General features: G+C 41.5%; 9 non-coding genes across 9 annotated transcripts; all 9 read left to right on the forward strand.

Annotated features, from left to right (window-relative positions):
* Positions 1 to 1,353: 1,353 nt before the first annotated feature.
* LOC126093474 (U6 spliceosomal RNA) lies at positions 1,354 to 1,460 on the forward strand. The gene has a single exon (XR_007521627.1). It is a non-coding gene; the product is annotated as a U6 spliceosomal RNA (small nuclear RNA).
* Positions 1,461 to 4,228: 2,768 nt separating this feature from the next.
* Positions 4,229 to 4,335, forward strand: LOC126093333 (U6 spliceosomal RNA). Its single transcript, XR_007521505.1, has one exon. It is a non-coding gene; the product is annotated as a U6 spliceosomal RNA (small nuclear RNA).
* A 2,768-nt stretch (positions 4,336 to 7,103) lies between these two features.
* On the forward strand, positions 7,104 to 7,210 carry LOC126093334 (U6 spliceosomal RNA). The gene has a single exon (XR_007521506.1). It is a non-coding gene; the product is annotated as a U6 spliceosomal RNA (small nuclear RNA).
* Positions 7,211 to 9,978: 2,768 nt separating this feature from the next.
* Positions 9,979 to 10,085, forward strand: LOC126093375 (U6 spliceosomal RNA). Its single transcript, XR_007521541.1, has one exon. It is a non-coding gene; the product is annotated as a U6 spliceosomal RNA (small nuclear RNA).
* A 2,768-nt stretch (positions 10,086 to 12,853) lies between these two features.
* LOC126093376 (U6 spliceosomal RNA) lies at positions 12,854 to 12,960 on the forward strand. The gene has a single exon (XR_007521542.1). It is a non-coding gene; the product is annotated as a U6 spliceosomal RNA (small nuclear RNA).
* Positions 12,961 to 15,728: 2,768 nt separating this feature from the next.
* LOC126093377 (U6 spliceosomal RNA) lies at positions 15,729 to 15,835 on the forward strand. Its single transcript, XR_007521543.1, has one exon. It is a non-coding gene; the product is annotated as a U6 spliceosomal RNA (small nuclear RNA).
* Positions 15,836 to 18,603: 2,768 nt separating this feature from the next.
* On the forward strand, positions 18,604 to 18,710 carry LOC126093378 (U6 spliceosomal RNA). Its single transcript, XR_007521544.1, has one exon. It is a non-coding gene; the product is annotated as a U6 spliceosomal RNA (small nuclear RNA).
* A 2,768-nt stretch (positions 18,711 to 21,478) lies between these two features.
* LOC126093380 (U6 spliceosomal RNA) lies at positions 21,479 to 21,585 on the forward strand. Its single transcript, XR_007521545.1, has one exon. It is a non-coding gene; the product is annotated as a U6 spliceosomal RNA (small nuclear RNA).
* Positions 21,586 to 24,353: 2,768 nt separating this feature from the next.
* Positions 24,354 to 24,460, forward strand: LOC126093381 (U6 spliceosomal RNA). Its single transcript, XR_007521546.1, has one exon. It is a non-coding gene; the product is annotated as a U6 spliceosomal RNA (small nuclear RNA).
* The last annotated feature ends 1,523 nt before the right edge of the window (positions 24,461 to 25,983 follow it).

The following is a 25,983-nucleotide window of genomic DNA, read 5'->3' on the forward strand; positions in this document are numbered from 1 at the left end:
CAGTGACAGCACTTTGAATCCCATCAATGTCATACAAGTCGATGCTGTTCATAATTGCAGCTGATGCACCTCTCATCCTGTGTCTAGGAGAAAGATTGGACAATCTCTGCATGCAATATTCATTATGTCATATACACAGAAGCTCTACCACATAAGCAGATACAGAGCCAGTCTAGACACAAAACACTAGCAAGCTTCAAGATTTTGGAATAGACAACAACATCACAAACCAGTTTGTCTCACATGACACCAATAGCTACTCAGTTGTTAACTGCTTTCAGATACTAAATCTATCACTCTTTGTTTTGCACTAGCAATTCTTCCTGCAATAACAACATTCACCAAACTGGATTACATCTGATTGACATTTCCCAGGAACATAACTAAAGCTACTAACACAATGCTAACCTGGTTTCTCCTACCACAAGTCCCCTCAATATTTTAGGCTCATTCACACATCTCCATCACAGTGTTTCACTGTTGTCAAGTAGACCTGCCCTGTGTAAACTTGGATCAACACAAATATATCACCTGGTATTGTACTGAAAACGGAACTATGTCCATCATTCCTCACACAACTCGCATTTACCCATCCATGCCCTAGTAATGACCTACACTGCTGTGTTTCAAAGTGTGCAATATGAATGCTGTTTTTAATGGTTCGTGAGGCTACTGTGTCTCTTGTTGCAGTCACAATTGTCTTCTGGCGCCATTGGATGAATAGGACCATGCTTGGTGTCTGTGGAGTTACTCAATAATTTACATGGTCACAGACTGTGTCTTCTTGTGGTGTACTTGATGTGTGAGTTAAAAGTTGCCTTACATATGCGACTCTGTCATTAAATCGATTAGTATCATAAGAAAGTACCACTGCAAGAGTAATGAAATTTGTGTTAGCAGTGAAGACAGTTTCGCAAAAATATTCACTTGTTTTGAGAGTCTTGAAGACCTGCTACCAGCTCCAATCAGAGTCATTTATCCCACACATTAGAGAAGTGTGTTTCATAGGTATGCCTGTAAGACACTAAATTCGGGATGTAAGAACATGGCGTCAATAGGTGCCAACACGTCTTGCTGCCGCCTAGCGGCAGCTGTGTGAAGCTGCTGCTGCTCTGGGTGGATGCTGCGAGAGCAAGCGACTCTACGATCTAAGTTTTACATCCAATACTGCCAAATAATACAGTTGACAGAGCTGCCACTTACTAATAACGACACCTCGCAGTAATTAGTTGACAGATTAGCACTCGGCAGGCCTTGTGTTCCTCGCCAGAGCTGCGTAAAGCTACGTCCAAGCCGAACCATGTTTGACGCGACGCCATAACTATATATACAGTTTCAGAGGGCTCCTCGAATGTACTCGCTTCGGCGGTACATATACTAAAGTTGGAACGATACAGAGAAGATTAGCATGGCCCCTGCGCAAGGATGACACGCAAAATCGTGAAGCGTTCCACATTTTTTTCGCAATCTCACTCTCTCATGTCTCACATCAGCTGCTAATACCCTCAGCCACCTACACAAGTTTCGCTTCATATCTGCACCCACTTGTCACAAACTATGCTCTCCATTTACGCAGTTCTCCTCCACTCTCTTTCATTCACAACAGAACATGATAAAACTGGCGATAAACCTATCCCTTACATCACCAATGCACATCTAAAACGTCACTCTAATAACAAGTCAGCAAGCACACCAAAACCACAACTACACTGACACAAGTACATGTCACTAGCACCCCTTCAGCTCATTGGCAAACCTGACACAAATCACAGCCAGTCTAAGCCTAAGATTAAGACTAAGCCTAGCACAGGCAAAAGCCTCTTCTCTTCCTCAGTATCACACTCAGCTGTCACAACATCTCTTCCTACTGTCTCAATCATGTCATTTCATAACACACACCTACTGCCACACACAACATTTGGAAACCTTACATCAAATTTACACAAGATAGCTGCATGTTCCAAATCTTTCTCACTCACATAGTTTCACTCAGACTACTGCTTAAATACACTCTAGCGCTCTAACATTAGCTTGCATTACCTAATATTTATTTTTCTCTAACGCCTACAAAGCTTCTGGTGCCTGTATGCCACTATCACATACTGTCTGCACACAGACCCACAACATTTATCTCTATTCATCTTCATGGCTGTAGCTGATGCCATAATTGTTTCAGCAGCATAAATAAACATGTGAAGGAAGATGTCTCTTTAATCATTAAGTGTGCAAGCTACCCCTTTACAGGAAGTTCATTTAACATTATGTTTCAAGTAACTTTCCTAGTGGCCTTGCTATCCAGCTGCAGCCCTCATAATACAGACTGCAGGTGACACCTCATCAGATTCTTAACTGAAGCACATCTGCCTGTGAAATAAGACACTGCCCGTCACCTAAAAACCAACTATTACAGCAAATCTGTGGTGAATCAGCATGTCATGTACAAATTTCGATGGTGTGACCCACAAAGTATTTTCCCACATGTCTGGCAATCAGCCACTACATATAGTTACCTAAATTAATTTCAAAAGTGTCAGCCAATGAATACCACAACATTGAAGTGTTTAGAAAGCAGACCAGTATGCTAATATTAACATATAACACTGTATGTTAATATTAGCATACTGGTCTGCTTTCTAAACACTTCAGTGTTGTGGTATTCATTAACTGACACCTTTGAAATTAATTTAGGTAACTATATGTAGTGGCTGATTGCCAGACATGTGGGAAAATACTTTGTGGGTCACACCAGTGAAATTTGTACATGACATGCTGCTTCACCACAGATTTGCTGTAATAGTTGGTTTTTAGGTGAAGGGCAGTGGCTCATTACACAGGCAGATATGCTTCAGTTAAGAATCTGGTGAGGTGTCACCTGCAGTGACAGCACTTTGAATCCCATCAATGTCATACAAGTCGATGCTGTTCATAATTGCAGCTGATGCACCTCTCATCCTGTGTCTAGGAGAAAGATTGGACAATCTCTGCATGCAATATTCATTATGTCACATACACAGAAGCTCTACCACATAAGCAGATACAGAGCCAGTCTAGACACAAAACACTAGCAAGCTTCAAGATTTTGGAATAGACAACAACATCACAAACCAGTTTGTCTCACATGACACCAATAGCTACTCAGTTGTTAACTGCTTTCAGATACTAAATCTATCACTCTTTGTTTTGCACTAGCAATTCTTCCTGCAATAACAACATTCACCAAACTGGATTACATCTGATTGACATTTCCCAGGAACATAACTATAGCTACTAACACAATGCTAACCTGGTTTCTCCTACCACAAGTCCCCTCAATATTTTAGGCTCATTCACACATCTCCATCACAGTGTTTCACTGTTGTCAAGTAGACCTGCCCTGTGTAAACTTGGATCAACACAAATATATCACCTGGTATTGTACTGAAAACGGAACTATGTCCATCATTCCTCACACAACTCGCATTCACCCATCCATGCCCTAGTAATGACCTACACTGCTGTGTTTCAAAGTGTGCAATATGAATGCTGTTTTTAATGGTTCGTGAGGCTACTGTGTCTCTTGTTGCAGTCACAATTGTCTTCTGGCGCCATTGGATGAATAGGACCATGCTTGGTGTCTGTGGAGTTACTCAATAATTTACATGGTCACAGACTGTGTCTTCTTGTGGTGTACTTGATGTGTGAGTTAAAAGTTGCCTTACATATGCGACTCTGTCATTAAATCGATTAGTATCATAAGAAAGTACCACTGCAAGAGTAATGAAATTTGTGTTAGCAGTGAAGACAGTTTCGCAAAAATATTCACTTGTTTTGAGAGTCTTGAAGACCTGCTACCAGCTCCAATCAGAGTCATTTATCCCACACATTAGAGAAGTGTGTTTCATAGGTATGCCTGTAAGACACTAAATTCGGGATGTAAGAACATGGCGTCAATAGGTGCCAACACGTCTTGCTGCCGCCTAGCGGCAGCTGTGTGAAGCTGCTGATGCTCTGGGTGGATGCTGCGAGAGCAAGCGACTCTACGATCTAAGTTTTACATCCAATACTGCCAAATAATACAGTTGACAGAGCTGCCACTTACTAATAACGACACCTCGCAGTAATTAATTGACAGATTAGCACTCGGCAGGCCTTGTGTTCCTCGCCAGAGCTGCGTAAAGCTACGTCCAAGCCGAACCATGTTTGACGCGACGCCATAACTATATATACAGTTTCAGAGGGCTCCTCGAATGTACTCGCTTCGGCGGTACATATACTAAAATTGGAACGATACAGAGAAGATTAGCATGGCCCCTGCACAAGGATGACACGCAAAATCGTGAAGCGTTCCACATTTTTTTCGCAATCTCACTCCCTCATGTCTCACATCAGCTGCTAATACCCTCAGCCACCTACACAAGTTTCGCTTCATATCTGCACCCACTTGTCACAAACTATGCTCTCCATTTACGCAGTTCTCCTCCACTCTCTTTCATTCACAACAGAACATGATAAAACTGGCGATAAACCTATCCCTTACATCACCAATGCACATCTAAAACGTCACTCTAATAACAAGTCAGCAAGCACACCAAAACCACAACTACACTGACACAAGTACATGTCACTAGCACCCCTTCAGCTCATTGGCAAACCTGACACAAATCACAGCCAGTCTAAGCCTAAGATTAAGACTAAGCCTAGCACAGGCAAAAGCCTCTTCTCTTCCTCAGTATCACACTCAGCTGTCACAACATCTCTTCCTACTGTCTCAATCATGTCATTTCATAACACACACCTACTGCCACACACAACATTTGGAAACCTTACATCAACTTTACACAAGATAGCTGCATGTTCCAAATCTTTCTCACTCACATAGTTTCACTCAGACTACTGCTTAAATACACTCTAGCGCTCTAACATTAGCTTGCATTACCTAATATTTATTTTTCTCTAACGCCTACAAAGCTTCTGGTGCCTGTATGCCACTATCACATACTGTCTGCACACAGACCCACAACATTTATCTCTATTCATCTTCATGGCTGTAGCTGATGCCATAATTGTTTCAGCAGCATAAATAAACATGTGAAGGAAGATGTCTCTTTAATCATTAAGTGTGCAAGCTACCCCTTTACAGGAAGTTCATTTAACATTATGTTTCAAGTAACTTTCCTAGTGGCCTTGCTATCCAGCTGCAGCCCTCATAATACAGACTGCAGGTGACACCTCATCAGATTCTTAACTGAAGCACATCTGCCTGTGAAATAAGACACTGCCCGTCACCTAAAAACCAACTATTACAGAAAATCTGTGGTGAATCAGCATGTCATGTACAAATTTCGATGGTGTGACCCACAAAGTATTTTCCCACATGTCTGGCAATCAGCCACTACATATAGTTACCTAAATTAATTTCAAAAGTGTCAGCCAATGAATACCACAACATTGAAGTGTTTAGAAAGCAGACCAGTATGCTAATATTAACATATAACACTGTATGTTAATATTAGCATACTGGTCTGCTTTCTAAACACTTCAGTGTTGTGGTATTCATTAACAGACACCTTTGAAATTAATTTAGGTAACTATATGTAGTGGCTGATTGCCAGACATGTGGGAAAATACTTTGTGGGTCACACCAGTGAAATTTGTACATGACATGCTGCTTCACCACAGATTTGCTGTAATAGTTGGTTTTTAGCTGAAGGGCAGTGGCTCATTACACAGGCAGATATGCTTCAGTTAAGAATCTGGTGAGGTGTCACCTGCAGTGACAGCACTTTGAATCCCATCAATGTCATACAAGTCGATGCTGTTCATAATTGCAGCTGATGCACCTCTCATCCTGTGTCTAGGAGAAAGATTGGACAATATCTGCATGCAATATTCATTATGTCACATACACAGAAGCTCTACCACATAAGCAGATACAGAGCCAGTCTAGACACAAAACACTAGCAAGCTTCAAGATTTTGGAATAGACAACAACATCACAAACCAGTTTGTCTCACATGACACCAATAGCTACTCAGTTGTTAACTGCTTTCAGATACTAAATCTATCACTCTTTGTTTTGCACTAGCAATTCTTCCTGCAATAACAACATTCACCAAACTGGATTACATCTGATTGACATTTCCCAGGAACATAACTATAGCTACTAACACAATGCTAACCTGGTTTCTCCTACCACAAGTCCCCTCAATATTTTAGGCTCATTCACACATCTCCATCACAGTGTTTCACTGTTGTCAAGTAGACCTGCCCTGTGTAAACTTGGATCAACACAAATATATCACCTGGTATTGTACTGAAAACGGAACTATGTCCATCATTCCTCACACAACTCGCATTCACCCATCCATGCCCTAGTAATGACCTACACTGCTGTGTTTCAAAGTGTGCAATATGAATGCTGTTTTTAATGGTTCGTGAGGCTACTGTGTCTCTTGTTGCAGTCACAATTGTCATCTGGCGCCATTGGATGAATAGGACCATGCTTGGTGTCTGTGGAGTTACTCAATAATTTACATGGTCACAGACTGTGTCTTCTTGTGGTGTACTTGATGTGTGAGTTAAAAGTTGCCTTACATATGCGACTCTGTCATTAAATCGATTAGTATCATAAGAAAGTACCACTGCAAGAGTAATGAAATTTGTGTTAGCAGTGAAGACAGTTTCGCAAAAATATTCACTTGTTTTGAGAGTCTTGAAGACCTGCTACCAGCTCCAATCAGAGTCATTTATCCCATACATTAGAGAAGTGTGTTTCATAGGTATGCCTGTAAGACACTAAATTCGGGATGTAAGAACATGGCGTCAATAGGTGCCAACACGTCTTGCTGCCGCCTAGCGGCAGCTGTGTGAAGCTGCTGCTGCTCTGGGTGGATGCTGCGAGAGCAAGCGACTCTACGATCTAAGTTTTACATCCAATACTGCCAAATAATACAGTTGACAGAGCTGCCACTTACTAATAACGACACCTCGCAGTAATTAATTGACAGATTAGCACTCGGCAGGCCTTGTGTTCCTCGCCAGAGCTGCGTAAAGCTACGTCCAAGCCGAACCATGTTTGACGCGACGCCATAACTATATATACAGTTTCTGAGGGCTCCTCGAATGTACTCGCTTCGGCGGTACATATACTAAAATTGGAACGATACAGAGAAGATTAGCATGGCCCCTGCACAAGGATGACACGCAAAATCGTGAAGCGTTCCACATTTTTTTCGCAATCTCACTCCCTCATGTCTCACATCAGCTGCTAATACCCTCAGCCACCTACACAAGTTTCGCTTCATATCTGCACCCACTTGTCACAAACTATGCTCTCCATTTACGCAGTTCTCCTCCACTCTCTTTCATTCACAACAGAACATGATAAAACTGGCGATAAACCTATCCCTTACATCACCAATGCACATCTAAAACGTCACTCTAATAACAAGTCAGCAAGCACACCAAAACCACAACTACACTGACACAAGTACATGTCACTAGCACCCCTTCAGCTCATTGGCAAACCTGACACAAATCACAGCCAGTCTAAGCCTAAGATTAAGACTAAGCCTAGCACAGGCAAAAGCCTCTTCTCTTCCTCAGTATCACACTCAGCTGTCACAACATCTCTTCCTACTGTCTCAATCATGTCATTTCATAACACACACCTACTGCCACACACAACATTTGGAAACCTTACATCAACTTTACACAAGATAGCTGCATGTTCCAAATCTTTCTCACTCACATAGTTTCACTCAGACTACTGCTTAAATACACTCTAGCGCTCTAACATTAGCTTGCATTACCTAATATTTATTTTTCTCTAACGCCTACAAAGCTTCTGGTGCCTGTATGCCACTATCACATACTGTCTGCACACAGACCCACAACATTTATCTCTATTCATCTTCATGGCTGTAGCTGATGCCATAATTGTTTCAGCAGCATAAATAAACATGTGAAGGAAGATGTCTCTTTAATCATTAAGTGTGCAAGCTACCCCTTTACAGGAAGTTCATTTAACATTATGTTTCAAGTAACTTTCCTAGTGGCCTTGCTATCCAGCTGCAGCCCTCATAATACAGACTGCAGGTGACACCTCATCAGATTCTTAACTGAAGCACATCTGCCTGTGAAATAAGACACTGCCCGTCACCTAAAAACCAACTATTACAGCAAATCTGTGGTGAATCAGCATGTCATGTACAAATTTCGATGGTGTGACCCACAAAGTATTTTCCCACATGTCTGGCAATCAGCCACTACATATAGTTACCTAAATTAATTTCAAAAGTGTCAGCCAATGAATACCACAACATTGAAGTGTTTAGAAAGCAGACCAGTATGCTAATATTAACATATAACACTGTATGTTAATATTAGCATACTGGTCTGCTTTCTAAAGACTTCAGTGTTGTGGTATTCATTAACTAACACCTTTGAAATTAATTTAGGTAACTATATGTAGTGGCTGATTGCCAGACATGTGGGAAAATACTTTGTGGGTCACACCAGTGAAATTTGTACATGACATGCTGCTTCACCACAGATTTGCTGTAATAGTTGGTTTTTAGCTGAAGGGCAGTGGCTCATTACACAGGCAGATATGCTTCAGTTAAGAATCTGGTGAGGTGTCACCTGCAGTGACAGCACTTTGAATCCCATCAATGTCATACAAGTCGATGCTGTTCATAATTGCAGCTGATGTACCTCTCATCCTGTGTCTAGGAGAAAGATTGGACAATATCTGCATGCAGTATTCATTATGTCACATACACAGAAGCTCTACCACATAAGCAGATACAGAGCCAGTCTAGACACAAAACACTAGCAAGCTTCAAGATTTTGGAATAGACAACAACATCACAAACCAGTTTGTCTCACATGACACCAATAGCTACTCAGTTGTTAACTGCTTTCAGATACTAAATCTATCACTCTTTGTTTTGCACTAGCAATTCTTCCTGCAATAACAACATTCACCAAACTGGATTACATCTGATTGACATTTCCCAGGAACATAACTATAGCTACTAACACAATGCTAACCTGGTTTCTCCTACCACAAAACCCCTCAATATTTTAGGCTCATTCACACATCTCCATCACAGTGTTTCACTGTTGTCAAGTAGACCTGCCCTGTGTAAACTTGGATCAACACAAATATATCACCTGGTATTGTACTGAAAACGGATCTATGTCCATCATTCCTCACACAACTCGCATTCACCCATCCATGCCCTAGTAATGACCTACACTGCTGTGTTTCAAAGTGTGCAATATGAATGCTGTTTTTAATGGTTCGTGAGGCTACTGTGTCTCTTGTTGCAGTCACAATTGTCTTCTGGCGCCATTGGATGAATAGGACCATGCTTGGTGCCTGTGGAGTTACTCAATAATTTACATGGTCACAGACTGTGTCTTCTTGTGGTGTACTTGATGTGTGAGTTAAAAGTTGCCTTACATATGCGACTCAGTCATTAAATCGATTAGTATCATAAGAAAGTACCACTGCAAGAGTAATGAAATTTGTGTTAGCAGTGAAGACAGTTTCGCAAAAATATTCACTTGTTTTGAGAGTCTTGAAGACCTGCTACCAGCTCCAATCAGAGTCATTTATCCCACACATTAGAGAAGTGTGCTTCATAGGTATCCCTGTAAGACACTAAATTCGGGATGTAAGAACATGGCGTCAATAGGTGCCAACACGTCTTGCTGCCGCCTAGCGGCAGCTGTGTGAAGCTGCTGCTGCTCTGGGTGGATGCTGCGAGAGCAAGCGACTCTACGATCTAAGTTTTACATCCAATACTGCCAAATAATACAGTTGACAGAGCTGCCACTTACTAATAACGACACCTCGCAGTAATTAATTGACAGATTAGCACTCGGCAGGCCTTGTGTTCCTCGCCAGAGCTGCGTAAAGCTACGTCCAAGCCGAACCATGTTTGACGCGACGCCATAACTATATATACAATTTCAGAGGGCTCCTCGAATGTACTCGCTTCGGCGGTACATATACTAAAATTGGAACGATACAGAGAAGATTAGCATGGCCCCTGCGCAAGGATGACACGCAAAATCGTGAAGCGTTCCACATTTTTTTCGCAATCTCACTCTCTCATGTCTCACATCAGCGGCTAATACCCTCAGCCACCTACACAAGTTTCGCTTCATATCTGCACCCACTTGTCACAAACTATGCTCTCCATTTACGCAGTTCTCCTCCACTCTCTTTCATTCACAACAGAACATGATAAAACTGGCGATAAACCTATCCCTTACATCACCAATGCACATCTAAAACGTCACTCTAATAACAAGTCAGCAAGCACACCAAAACCACAACTACACTGACACAAGTACATGTCACTAGCACCCTTTCAGCTCATTGGCAAACCTGACACAAATCACAGCCAGTCTAAGCCTAAGATTAAGACTAAGCCTAGCACAGGCAAAAGCCTCTTCTCTTCCTCAGTATCACACTCAGCTGTCACAACATCTCTTCCTACTGTCTCAATCACGTCATTTCATAACACACACCTACTGCCACACACAACATTTGGAAACCTTACATCAACTTTACACAAGATAGCTGCATGTTCCAAATCTTTCTCACTCACATAGTTTCACTCAGACTACTGCTTAAATACACTCTAGCGCTCTAACATTAGCTTGCATTACCTAATATTTATTTTTCTCTAACGCCTACAAAGCTTCTGGTGCCTGTATGCCACTATCACATACTGTCTGCACACAGACCCACAACATTTATCTCTATTCATCTTCATGGCTGTAGCTGATGCCATAATTGTTTCAGCAGCATAAATAAACATGTGAAGGAAGATGTCTCTTTAATCATTAAGTGTGCAAGCTACCCCTTTACAGGAAGTTCATTTAACATTATGTTTCAAGTAACTTTCCTAGTGGCCTTGCTATCCAGCTGCAGCCCTCATAATACAGACTGCAGGTGACACCTCATCAGATTCTTAACTGAAGCACATCTGCCTGTGAAATAAGACACTGCCCGTCACCTAAAAACCAACTATTACAGCAAATCTGTGGTGAATCAGCATGTCATGTACAAATTTCGATGGTGTGACCCACAAAGTATTTTCCCACATGTCTGGCAATCAGCCACTACATATAGTTACCTAAATTAATTTCAAAAGTGTCAGCCAATGAATACCACAACATTGAAGTGTTTAGAAAGCAGACCAGTATGCTAATATTAACATATAACACTGTATGTTAATATTAGCATACTGGTCTGCTTTCTAAACACTTCAGTGTTGTGGTATTCATTAACTAACACCTTTGAAATTAATTTAGGTAACTATATGTAGTGGCTGATTGCCAGACATGTGGGAAAATACTTTGTGGGTCACACCAGTGAAATTTGTACATGACATGCTGCTTCACCACAGATTTGCTGTAATAGTTGGTTTTTAGCTGAAGGGCAGTGGCTCATTACACAGGCAGATATGCTTCAGTTAAGAATCTGGTGAGGTGTCACCTGCAGTGACAGCACTTTGAATCCCATCAATGTCATACAAGTCGATGCTGTTCATAATTGCAGCTGATGTACCTCTCATCCTGTGTCTAGGAGAAAGATTGGACAATATCTGCATGCAGTATTCATTATGTCACATACACAGAAGCTCTACCACATAAGCAGATACAGAGCCAGTCTAGACACAAAACACTAGCAAGCTTCAAGATTTTGGAATAGACAACAACATCACAAACCAGTTTGTCTCACATGACACCAATAGCTACTCAGTTGTTAACTGCTTTCAGATACTAAATCTATCACTCTTTGTTTTGCACTAGCAATTCTTCCTGCAATAACAACATTCACCAAACTGGATTACATCTGATTGACATTTCCCAGGAACATAACTATAGCTACTAACACAATGCTAACCTGGTTTCTCCTACCACAAAACCCCTCAATATTTTAGGCTCATTCACACATCTCCATCACAGTGTTTCACTGTTGTCAAGTAGACCTGCCCTGTGTAAACTTGGATCAACACAAATATATCACCTGGTATTGTACTGAAAACGGATCTATGTCCATCATTCCTCACACAACTCGCATTCACCCATCCATGCCCTAGTAATGACCTACACTGCTGTGTTTCAAAGTGTGCAATATGAATGCTGTTTTTAATGGTTCGTGAGGCTACTGTGTCTCTTGTTGCAGTCACAATTGTCTTCTGGCGCCATTGGATGAATAGGACCATGCTTGGTGCCTGTGGAGTTACTCAATAATTTACATGGTCACAGACTGTGTCTTCTTGTGGTGTACTTGATGTGTGAGTTAAAAGTTGCCTTACATATGCGACTCAGTCATTAAATCGATTAGTATCATAAGAAAGTACCACTGCAAGAGTAATGAAATTTGTGTTAGCAGTGAAGACAGTTTCGCAAAAATATTCACTTGTTTTGAGAGTCTTGAAGACCTGCTACCAGCTCCAATCAGAGTCATTTATCCCACACATTAGAGAAGTGTGCTTCATAGGTATCCCTGTAAGACACTAAATTCGGGATGTAAGAACATGGCGTCAATAGGTGCCAACACGTCTTGCTGCCGCCTAGCGGCAGCTGTGTGAAGCTGCTGCTGCTCTGGGTGGATGCTGCGAGAGCAAGCGACTCTACGATCTAAGTTTTACATCCAATACTGCCAAATAATACAGTTGACAGAGCTGCCACTTACTAATAACGACACCTCGCAGTAATTAATTGACAGATTAGCACTCGGCAGGCCTTGTGTTCCTCGCCAGAGCTGCGTAAAGCTACGTCCAAGCCGAACCATGTTTGACGCGACGCCATAACTATATATACAATTTCAGAGGGCTCCTCGAATGTACTCGCTTCGGCGGTACATATACTAAAATTGGAACGATACAGAGAAGATTAGCATGGCCCCTGCGCAAGGATGACACGCAAAATCGTGAAGCGTTCCACATTTTTTTCGCAATCTCACTCTCTCATGTCTCACATCAGCGGCTAATACCCTCAGCCACCTACACAAGTTTCGCTTCATATCTGCACCCACTTGTCACAAACTATGCTCTCCATTTACGCAGTTCTCCTCCACTCTCTTTCATTCACAACAGAACATGATAAAACTGGCGATAAACCTATCCCTTACATCACCAATGCACATCTAAAACGTCACTCTAATAACAAGTCAGCAAGCACACCAAAACCACAACTACACTGACACAAGTACATGTCACTAGCACCCTTTCAGCTCATTGGCAAACCTGACACAAATCACAGCCAGTCTAAGCCTAAGATTAAGACTAAGCCTAGCACAGGCAAAAGCCTCTTCTCTTCCTCAGTATCACACTCAGCTGTCACAACATCTCTTCCTACTGTCTCAATCACGTCATTTCATAACACACACCTACTGCCACACACAACATTTGGAAACCTTACATCAACTTTACACAAGATAGCTGCATGTTCCAAATCTTTCTCACTCACATAGTTTCACTCAGACTACTGCTTAAATACACTCTAGCGCTCTAACATTAGCTTGCATTACCTAATATTTATTTTTCTCTAACGCCTACAAAGCTTCTGGTGCCTGTATGCCACTATCACATACTGTCTGCACACAGACCCACAACATTTATCTCTATTCATCTTCATGGCTGTAGCTGATGCCATAATTGTTTCAGCAGCATAAATAAACATGTGAAGGAAGATGTCTCTTTAATCATTAAGTGTGCAAGCTACCCCTTTACAGGAAGTTCATTTAACATTATGTTTCAAGTAACTTTCCTAGTGGCCTTGCTATCCAGCTGCAGCCCTCATAATACAGACTGCAGGTGACACCTCATCAGATTCTTAACTGAAGCACATCTGCCTGTGAAATAAGACACTGCCCGTCACCTAAAAACCAACTATTACAGCAAATCTGTGGTGAATCAGCATGTCATGTACAAATTTCGATGGTGTGACCCACAAAGTATTTTCCCACATGTCTGGCAATCAGCCACTACATATAGTTACCTAAATTAATTTCAAAAGTGTCAGCCAATGAATACCACAACATTGAAGTGTTTAGAAAGCAGACCAGTATGCTAATATTAACATATAACACTGTATGTTAATATTAGCATACTGGTCTGCTTTCTAAACACTTCAGTGTTGTGGTATTCATTAACTGACACCTTTGAAATTAATTTAGGTAACTATATGTAGTGGCTGATTGCCAGACATGTGGGAAAATACTTTGTGGGTCACACCAGTGAAATTTGTACATGACATGCTGCTTCACTACAGATTTGCTGTAATAGTTGGTTTTTAGGTGAAGGGCAGTGGCTCATTACACAGGCAGATATGCTTCAGTTAAGAATCTGGTGAGGTGTCACCTGCAGTGACAGCACTTTGAATCCCGTCAATGTCATACAAGTCGATGCTGTTCATAATTGTAGCTGATGCACCTCTCATCCTGTGTCTAGGAGAAAGATTGGACAATCTCTGGATGCAATATTCATTATGTCACATACACAGAAGCTCTACCACATAAGCAGATACAGAGCCAGTCTAGACACAAAACACTAGCAAGCTTCAAGATTTTGGAATAGACAACAACATCACAAACCAGTTTGTCTCACATGACACCAATAGCTACTCAGTTGTTAACTGCTTTCAGATACTAAATCTATCACTCTTTGTTTTGCACTAGCAATTCTTCCTGCAATAACAACATTCACCAAACTGGATTACATCTGATTGACATTTCCCAGGAACATAACTAAAGCTACTAACACAATGCTAACCTGGTTTCTCCTACCACAAGTCCCCTCAATATTTTAGGCTCATTCACACATCTCCATCACAGTGTTTCACTGTTGTCAAGTAGATCTGCCCTGTGTAAACTTGGATCAACACAAATATATCACCTGGTATTGTACTGAAAACGGAACTATGTCCATCATTCCTCACACAACTCGCATTCACCCATCCATGCCCTAGTAATGACCTACACTGCTGTGTTTCAAAGTGTGCAATATGAATGCTGTTTTTAATGGTTCGTGAGGCTACTGTGTCTCTTGTTGCAGTCACAATTGTCTTCTGGCGCCATTGGATGAATAGGACCATGCTTGGTGTCTGTGGAGTTACTCAATAATTTACATGGTCACAGACTGTGTCTTCTTGTGGTGTACTTGATGTGTGAGTTAAAAGTTGCCTTACATATGCGACTCTGTCTTTAAATCGATTAGTATCATAAGAAAGTACCACTGCAAGAGTAATGAAATTTGTGTTAGCAGTGAAGACAGTTTCGCAAAATTATTCACTTTTTTTGAGAGTCTTGAAGACCTGCTACCAGTTCCAATCAGAGTCATTTATCCCACACATTAGAGAAGTGTGTTTCATAGGTATGCCTGTAAGACACTAAATTCGGGATGTAAGAACATGGCGTCAATAGGTGCCAACACGTCTTGCTGCCGCCTAGCGGCAGCTGTGTGAAGCTGCTGCTGCTCTGGGTGGATGCTGCGAGAGCAAGCGACTCTACGATCTAAGTTTTACAGCCAATACTGCCAAATAATACAGTTGACAGAGCTGCCACTTACTAATAACGACACCTCGCAGTAATTAATTGACAGATTAGCACTCGGCAGGCCTTGTGTTCCTCGCCAGAGCTGCGTAAAGCTACGTCCAAGCCGAACCATGTTTGACGCGACGCCATAACTATATATACAGTTTCTGAGGGCTCCTCGAATGTACTCGCTTCGGCGGTACATATACTAAAATTGGAACGATACAGAGAAGATTAGCATGGCCCCTGCGCAAGGATGACACGCAAAATCGTGAAGCGTTCCACATTTTTTTCGCAATCTCACTCTCTCATGTCTCACATCAGCTGCTAATACCCTCAGCCACCTACACAAGTTTCGCTTCATATCTGCACCCACTTGTCACAAACTATGCTCTCCATTTACGCAGTTCTCCTCCACTCTCTTTCATTCACAACAGAACATGATAAAACTGGCGATAAACCTATCCCTTACATCACCAATGCACATCTAAAACGTCACTCTAATAACAAGTCAGCAAGCACACCAAAACCACAACTACACTGACACAAGTACATGTCACTAGCACCCCTTCAGCTCATTGGCAAACCTGACACAAATCACAGCCAGTCTAAGCCTAAGATTAAGACTAAGCCTAGCACAGGCAAAAGCCTCTTCTCTTCCTCAGTATCACACTCAGCTGTCACAACATCTCTTCCTACTGTCTCAATCATGTCATTTCATAACACTCACCTACTGCCACACACAACATTTGGAAACCTTACATCATCTTTACACAAGATAGCTGCATGTTCCAAATCTTTCTCACTCACATAGTTTCACTCAGACTACTGCTTAAATACACTCTAGCGCTCTAACATTAGCTTGCATTACCTAATATTTATTTTTCTCTAACGCCTACAAAGCTTCTGGTGCCTGTATGCCACTATCACATACTGTCTGCACACAGACCCACAACATTTATCTCTATTCATCTTCATGGCTGTAGCTGATGCCATAATTGTTTCAGCAGCATAAATAAACATGTGAAGGAAGATGTCTCTTTAATCATTAAGTGTGCAAGCTACCCCTTTACAGGAAGTTCATTTAACATTATGTTTCAAGTAACTTTCCTAGTGGCCTTGCTATCCAGCTGCAGCCCTCATAATACAGACTGCAGGTGACACCTCATCAGATTCTTAACTGAAGCACATCTGCCTGTGAAATAAGACACTGCCCGTCACCTAAAAACCAACTATTACAGCAAATCTGTGGTGAATCAGCATGTCATGTACAAATTTCGATGGTGTGACCCACAAAGTATTTTCCCACATGTCTGGCAATCAGCCACTACATATAGTTACCTAAATTAATTTCAAAAGTGTCAGCCAATGAATACCACAACATTGAAGTGTTTAGAAAGCAGACCAGTATGCTAATATTAACATATAACACTGTATGTTAATATTAGCATACTGGTCTGCTTTCTAAACACTTCAGTGTTGTGGTATTCATTAACTAACACCTTTGAAATTAATTTAGGTAACTATATGTAGTGGCTGATTGCCAGACATGTGGGAAAATACTTTGTGGGTCACACCAGTGAAATTTGTACATGACATGCTGCTTCACCACAGATTTGCTGTAATAGTTGGTTTTTAGCTGAAGGGCAGTGGCTCATTACACAGGCAGATATGCTTCAGTTAAGAATCTGGTGAGGTGTCACCTGCAGTGACAGCACTTTGAATCCCATCAATGTCATACAAGTCGATGCTGTTCATAATTGCAGCTGATGTACCTCTCATCCTGTGTCTAGGAGAAAGATTGGACAATATCTGCATGCAGTATTCATTATGTCACATACACAGAAGCTCTACCACATAAGCAGATACAGAGCCAGTCTAGACACAAAACACTAGCAAGCTTCAAGATTTTGGAATAGACAACAACATCACAAACCAGTTTGTCTCACATGACACCAATAGCTACTCAGTTGTTAACTGCTTTCAGATACTAAATCTATCACTCTTTGTTTTGCACTAGCAATTCTTCCTGCAATAACAACATTCACCAAACTGGATTACATCTGATTGACATTTCCCAGGAACATAACTATAGCTACTAACACAATGCTAACCTGGTTTCTCCTACCACAAAACCCCTCAATATTTTAGGCTCATTCACACATCTCCATCACAGTGTTTCACTGTTGTCAAGTAGACCTGCCCTGTGTAAACTTGGATCAACACAAATATATCACCTGGTATTGTACTGAAAACGGATCTATGTCCATCATTCCTCACACAACTCGCATTCACCCATCCATGCCCTAGTAATGACCTACACTGCTGTGTTTCAAAGTGTGCAATATGAATGCTGTTTTTAATGGTTCGTGAGGCTACTGTGTCTCTTGTTGCAGTCACAATTGTCTTCTGGCGCCATTGGATGAATAGGACCATGCTTGGTGCCTGTGGAGTTACTCAATAATTTACATGGTCACAGACTGTGTCTTCTTGTGGTGTACTTGATGTGTGAGTTAAAAGTTGCCTTACATATGCGACTCAGTCATTAAATCGATTAGTATCATAAGAAAGTACCACTGCAAGAGTAATGAAATTTGTGTTAGCAGTGAAGACAGTTTCGCAAAAATATTCACTTGTTTTGAGAGTCTTGAAGACCTGCTACCAGCTCCAATCAGAGTCATTTATCCCACACATTAGAGAAGTGTGCTTCATAGGTATCCCTGTAAGACACTAAATTCGGGATGTAAGAACATGGCGTCAATAGGTGCCAACACGTCTTGCTGCCGCCTAGCGGCAGCTGTGTGAAGCTGCTGCTGCTCTGGGTGGATGCTGCGAGAGCAAGCGACTCTACGATCTAAGTTTTACATCCAATACTGCCAAATAATACAGTTGACAGAGCTGCCACTTACTAATAACGACACCTCGCAGTAATTAATTGACAGATTAGCACTCGGCAGGCCTTGTGTTCCTCGCCAGAGCTGCGTAAAGCTACGTCCAAGCCGAACCATGTTTGACGCGACGCCATAACTATATATACAATTTCAGAGGGCTCCTCGAATGTACTCGCTTCGGCGGTACATATACTAAAATTGGAACGATACAGAGAAGATTAGCATGGCCCCTGCGCAAGGATGACACGCAAAATCGTGAAGCGTTCCACATTTTTTTCGCAATCTCACTCTCTCATGTCTCACATCAGCGGCTAATACCCTCAGCCACCTACACAAGTTTCGCTTCATATCTGCACCCACTTGTCACAAACTATGCTCTCCATTTACGCAGTTCTCCTCCACTCTCTTTCATTCACAACAGAACATGATAAAACTGGCGATAAACCTATCCCTTACATCACCAATGCACATCTAAAACGTCACTCTAATAACAAGTCAGCAAGCACACCAAAACCACAACTACACTGACACAAGTACATGTCACTAGCACCCTTTCAGCTCATTGGCAAACCTGACACAAATCACAGCCAGTCTAAGCCTAAGATTAAGACTAAGCCTAGCACAGGCAAAAGCCTCTTCTCTTCCTCAGTATCACACTCAGCTGTCACAACATCTCTTCCTACTGTCTCAATCACGTCATTTCATAACACACACCTACTGCCACACACAACATTTGGAAACCTTACATCAACTTTACACAAGATAGCTGCATGTTCCAAATCTTTCTCACTCACATAGTTTCACTCAGACTACTGCTTAAATACACTCTAGCGCTCTAACATTAGCTTGCATTACCTAATATTTATTTTTCTCTAACGCCTACAAAGCTTCTGGTGCCTGTATGCCACTATCACATACTGTCTGCACACAGACCCACAACATTTATCTCTATTCATCTTCATGGCTGCAGCTGATGCCATAATTGTTTCAGCAGCATAAATAAACATGTGAAGGAAGATGTCTCTTTAATCATTAAGTGTGCAAGCTACCCCTTTACAGGAAGTTCATTTAACATTATGTTTCAAGTAACTTTCCTAGTGGCCTTGCTATCCAGCTGCAGCCCTCATAATACAGACTGCAGGTGACACCTCATCAGATTCTTAACTGAAGCACATCTGCCTGTGAAATAAAACACTGCCCGTCACCTAAAAACCAACTATTACAGCAAATCTGTGGTGAATCAGCATGTCATGTACAAATTTCGATGGTGTGACCCACAAAGTATTTTCCCACATGTCTGGCAATCAGCCACTACATATAGTTACCTAAATTAATTTCAAAAGTGTCAGCCAATGAATACCACAACATTGAAGTGTTTAGAAAGCAGACCAGTATGCTAATATTAACATATAACACTGTATGTTAATATTAGCATACTGGTCTGCTTTCTAAACACTTCAGTGTTGTGGTATTCATTAACTGACACCTTTGAAATTAATTTAGGTAACTATATGTAGTGGCTGATTGCCAGACATGTGGGAAAATACTTTGTGGGTCACACCAGTGAAATTTGTACATGACATGCTGCTTCACCACAGATTTGCTGTAATAGTTGGTTTTTAGGTGAAGGGCAGTGGCTCATTACACAGGCAGATATGCTTCAGTTAAGAATCTGGTGAGGTGTCACCTGCAGTGACAGCACTTTGAATCCCGTCAATGTCATACAAGTCGATGCTGTTCATAATTGTAGCTGATGCACCTCTCATCCTGTGTCTAGGAGAAAGATTGGACAATCTCTGGATGCAATATTCATTATGTCACATACACAGAAGCTCTACCACATAAGCAGATACAGAGCCAGTCTAGACACAAAACACTAGCAAGCTTCAAGATTTTGGAATAGACAACAACATCACAAACCAGTTTGTCTCACATGACACCAATAGCTACTCAGTTGTTAACTGCTTTCAGATACTAAATCTATCACTCTTTGTTTTGCACTAGCAATTCTTCCTGCAATAACAACATTCACCAAACTGGATTACATCTGATTGACATTTCCCAGGAACATAACTAAAGCTACTAACACAATGCTAACCTGGTTTCTCCTACCACAAGTCCCCTCAATATTTTAGGCTCATTCACACATCTCCATCACAGTGTTTCACTGTTGTCAAGTAGACCTGCCCTGTGTAAACTTGGATCAACACAAATATATCACCTGGTATTGTACTGAAAACGGAACTATGTCCATCATTCCTCACACAACTCGCATTCACCCATCCATGCCCTAGTAATGACCTACACTGCTGTGTTTCAAAGTGTGCAATATGAATGCTGTTTTTAATGGTTCGTGAGGCTACTGTGTCTCTTGTTGCAGTCACAATTGTCTTCTGGCGCCATTGGATGAATAGGACCATGCTTGGTGTCTGTGGAGTTACTCAATAATTTACATGGTCACAGACTGTGTCTTCTTGTGGTGTACTTGATGTGTGAGTTAAAAGTTGCCTTACATATGCGACTCTGTCTTTAAATCGATTAGTATCATAAGAAAGTACCACTGCAAGAGTAATGAAATTTGTGTTAGCAGTGAAGACAGTTTCGCAAAATTATTCACTTGTTTTGAGAGTCTTGAAGACCTGCTACCAGTTCCAATCAGAGTCATTTATCCCACACATTAGAGAAGTGTGTTTCATAGGTATGCCTGTAAGACACTAAATTCGGGATGTAAGAACATGGCGTCAATAGGTGCCAACACGTCTTGCTGCCGCCTAGCGGCAGCTGTGTGAAGCTGCTGCTGCTCTGGGTGGATGCTGCGAGAGCAAGCGACTCTACGATCTAAGTTTTACATCCAATACTGCCAAATAATACAGTTGACAGAGCTGCCACTTACTAATAACGACACCTCGCAGTAATTAATTGACAGATTAGCACTCGGCAGGCCTTGTGTTCCTCGCCAGAGCTGCGTAAAGCTACGTCCAAGCCGAACCATGTTTGACGCGACGCCATAACTATATATACAATTTCAGAGGGCTCCTCGAATGTACTCGCTTCGGCGGTACATATACTAAAATTGGAACGATACAGAGAAGATTAGCATGGCCCCTGCGCAAGGATGACACGCAAAATCGTGAAGCGTTCCACATTTTTTACGCAATCTCACTCTCTCATGTCTCACATCAGCTGCTAATACCCTCAGCCACCTACACAAGTTTCGCTTCATATCTGCACCCACTTGTCACAAACTATGCTCTCCATTTACGCAGTTCTCCTCCACTCTCTTTCATTCACAACAGAACATGATAAAACTGGCGATAAACCTATCCCTTACATCACCAATGCACATCTAAAACGTCACTCTAATAACAAGTCAGCAAGCACACCAAAACCACAACTACACTGACACAAGTACATGTCACTAGCACCCCTTCAGCTCATTGGCAAACCTGACACAAATCACAGCCAGTCTAAGCCTAAGATTAAGACTAAGCCTAGCACAGGCAAAAGCCTCTTCTCTTCCTCAGTATCACACTCAGCTGTCACAACATCTCTTCCTACTGTCTCAATCATGTCATTTCATAACACTCACCTACTGCCACACACAACATTTGGAAACCTTACATCATCTTTACACAAGATAGCTGCATGTTCCAAATCTTTCTCACTCACATAGTTTCACTCAGACTACTGCTTAAATACACTCTAGCGCTCTAACATTAGCTTGCATTACCTAATATTTATTTTTCTCTAACGCCTACAAAGCTTCTGGTGCCTGTATGCCACTATCACATACTGTCTGCACACAGACCCACAACATTTATCTCTATTCATCTTCATGGCTGTAGCTGATGCCATAATTGTTTCAGCAGCATAAATAAACATGTGAAGGAAGATGTCTCTTTAATCATTAAGTGTGCAAGCTACCCCTTTACAGGAAGTTCATTTAACATTATGTTTCAAGTAACTTTCCTAGTGGCCTTGCTATCCAGCTGCAGCCCTCATAATACAGACTGCAGGTGACACCTCATCAGATTCTTAACTGAAGCACATCTGCCTGTGAAATAAGACACTGCCCGTCACCTAAAAACCAACTATTACAGCAAATCTGTGGTGAATCAGCATGTCATGTACAAATTTCGATGGTGTGACCCACAAAGTATTTTCCCACATGTCTGGCAATCAGCCACTACATATAGTTACCTAAATTAATTTCAAAAGTGTCAGCCAATGAATACCACAACATTGAAGTGTTTAGAAAGCAGACCAGTATGCTAATATTAACATATAACACTGTATGTTAATATTAGCATACTGGTCTGCTTTCTAAACACTTCAGTGTTGTGGTATTCATTAACTAACACCTTTGAAATTAATTTAGGTAACTATATGTAGTGGCTGATTGCCAGACATGTGGGAAAATACTTTGTGGGTCACACCAGTGAAATTTGTACATGACATGCTGCTTCACCACAGATTTGCTGTAATAGTTGGTTTTTAGGTGAAGGGCAGTGGCTCATTACACAGGCAGATATGCTTCAGTTAAGAATCTGGTGAGGTGTCACCTGCAGTGACAGCACTTTGAATCCCATCAATGTCATACAAGTCGATGCTGTTCATAATTGCAGCTGATGCACCTCTCATCCTGTGTCTAGGAGAAAGATTGGACAATCTCTGCATGCAATATTCATTATGTCACATACACAGAAGCTCTACCACATAAGCAGATACAGAGCCAGTCTAGACACAAAACACTAGCAAGCTTCAAGATTTTGGAATAGACAACAACATCACAAACCAGTTTGTCTCACATGACACCAATAGCTACTCAGTTGTTAACTGCTTTCAGATACTAAATCTATCACTCTTTGTTTTGCACTAGCAATTCTTCCTGCAATAACAACATTCACCAAGCTGGATTACATCTGATTGACATTTCCCAGGAACATAACTATAGCTACTAACACAATGCTAACCTGGTTTCTCCTACCACAAGTCCCCTCAATATTTTAGGCTCATTCACACATCTCCATCACAGTGTTTCACTGTTGTCAAGTAGACCTGCCCTGTGTAAACTTGGATCAACACAAATATATCACCTGGTATTGTACTGAAAACGGAACTATGTCCATCATTCCTCACACAACTCGCATTCACCCATCCATGCCCTAGTAATGACCTACACTGCTGTGTTTCAAAGTGTGCAATATGAATGCTGTTTTTAATGGTTCGTGAGGCTACTGTGTCTCTTCTTGCAGTCACAATTGTCTTCTGGCGCCATTGGATGAATAGGACCATGCTTGGTGTCTGTGGAGTTACTCAATAATTTACATGGTCACAGACTGTGTCTTCTTGTGGTGTACTTGATGTGTGAGTTAAAAGTTGCCTTACATATGCGACTCTGTCATTAAATCGATTAGTATCATAAGAAAGTACCACTGCAAGAGTAATGAAATTTGTGTTAGCAGTGAAGACAGTTTCGCAAAAATATTCACTTGTTTTGAGAGTCTTGAAGACCTGCTACCAGCTCCAATCAGAGTCATTTATCCCACACATTAGAGAAGTGTGTTTCATAGGTATGCCTGTAAGACACTAAATTCGGGATGTAAGAACATGGCGTCAATAGGTGCCAACACGTCTTGCTGCCGCCTAGCGGCAGCTGTGTGAAGCTGCTGCTGCTCTGGGTGGATGCTGCGAGAGCAAGCGACTCTACGATCTAAGTTTCACATCCAATACTGCCAAATAATACAGTTGACAGAGCTGCCACTTACTAATAACGACACCTCGCAGTAATTAATTGACAGATTAGCACTCGGCACGCCTTGTGTTCCTCGCCAGAGCTGCGTAAAGCTACGTCCAAGCCGAACCATGTTTGACGCGACGCCATAACTATATATACAATTTCAGAGGGCTCCGCGAATGTACTCGCTTCGGCGGTACATATACTAAAATTGGAACGATACAGAGAAGATTAGCATGGCCCCTGCGCAAGGATGACACGCAAAATCGTGAAGCGTTCCACATTTTTTTCGCAATCTCACTCTCTCATGTCTCACATCAGCTGCTAATACCCTCAGCCACCTACACAAGTTTCGCTTCATATCTGCACCCACTTGTCACAAACTATGCTCTCCATTTACGCAGTTCTCCTCCACTCTCTTTCACTCACAACAGAACATGATAAAACTGGCGATAAACCTATCCCTTACATCACCAATGCACATCTAAAACGTCACTCTAATAACAAGTCAGCAAGCACACCAAAACCACAACTACACTGACACAAGTACATGTCACTAGCACCCCTTCAGCTCATTGGCAAACCTGACACAAATCACAGCCAGTCTAAGCCTAAGATTAAGACTAAGCCTAGCACAGGCAAAAGCCTCTTCTCTTCCTCAGTATCACACTCAGCTGTCACAACATCTCTTCCTACTGTCTCAATCATGTCATTTCATAACACACACCTACTGCCACACACAACATTTGGAAACCTTACATCAACTTTACACAAGATAGCTGCATGTTCCAAATCTTTCTCACTCACATAGTTTCACTCAGACTACTGCTTAAATACACACTAGCACTCTAACATTAGCTTGCATTACCTAATATTTATTTTTCTCTAACGCCTACAAAGCTTCTGGTGCCTGTATGCCACTATCACATACTGTCTGCACACAGACCCACAACATTTATCTCTATTCATCTTCATGGCTGTAGCTGATGCCATAATTGTTTCAGCAGCATAAATAAACATGTGAAGGAAGATGTCTCTTTAATCATTAAGTGTGCAAGCTACCCCTTTACAGGAAGTTCATTTAACATTATGTTTCAAGTAACTTTCCTAGTGGCCTTGCTATCCAGCTGCAGCCCCCATAATACAGACTGCAGGTGACACCTCATCAGATTCTTAACTGAAGCACATCTGCCTGTGAAATAAGACACTGCCCGTCACCTAAAAACCAACTATTACAGCAAATCTGTGGTGAATCAGCATGTCATGTACAAATTTCGATGGTGTGACCCACAAAGTATTTTCCCACATGTCTGGCAATCAGCCACTACATATAGTTACCTAAATTAATTTCAAAAGTGTCAGCCAATGAATACCACAACATTGAAGTGTTTAGAAAGCAGACCAGTATGCTAATATTAACATATAACACTGTATGTTAATATTAGCATACTGGTCTGCTTTCTAAACACTTCAGTGTTGTGGTATTCATTAACTGACACCTTTGAAATTAATTTAGGTAACTATATGTAGTGGCTGATTGCCAGACATGTGGGAAAATACTTTGTGGGTCACACCAGTGAAATTTGTACATGACATGCTGCTTCACCACAGATTTGCTGTAATAGTTGGTTTTTAGGTGAAGGGCAGTGGCTCATTACACAGGCAGATATGCTTCAGTTAAGAATCTGGTGAGGTGTCACCTGCAGTGACAGCACTTTGAATCCCATCAATGTCATACAAGTCGATGCTGTTCATAATTGCAGCTGATGCACCTCTCATCCTGTGTCTAGGAGAAAGATTGGACAATCTCT

Source organism: Schistocerca cancellata, chromosome 7 (genome assembly GCF_023864275.1).
Source record: "Schistocerca cancellata isolate TAMUIC-IGC-003103 chromosome 7, iqSchCanc2.1, whole genome shotgun sequence".
Lineage (NCBI taxonomy): Eukaryota > Metazoa > Arthropoda > Insecta > Orthoptera > Acrididae > Schistocerca > Schistocerca cancellata.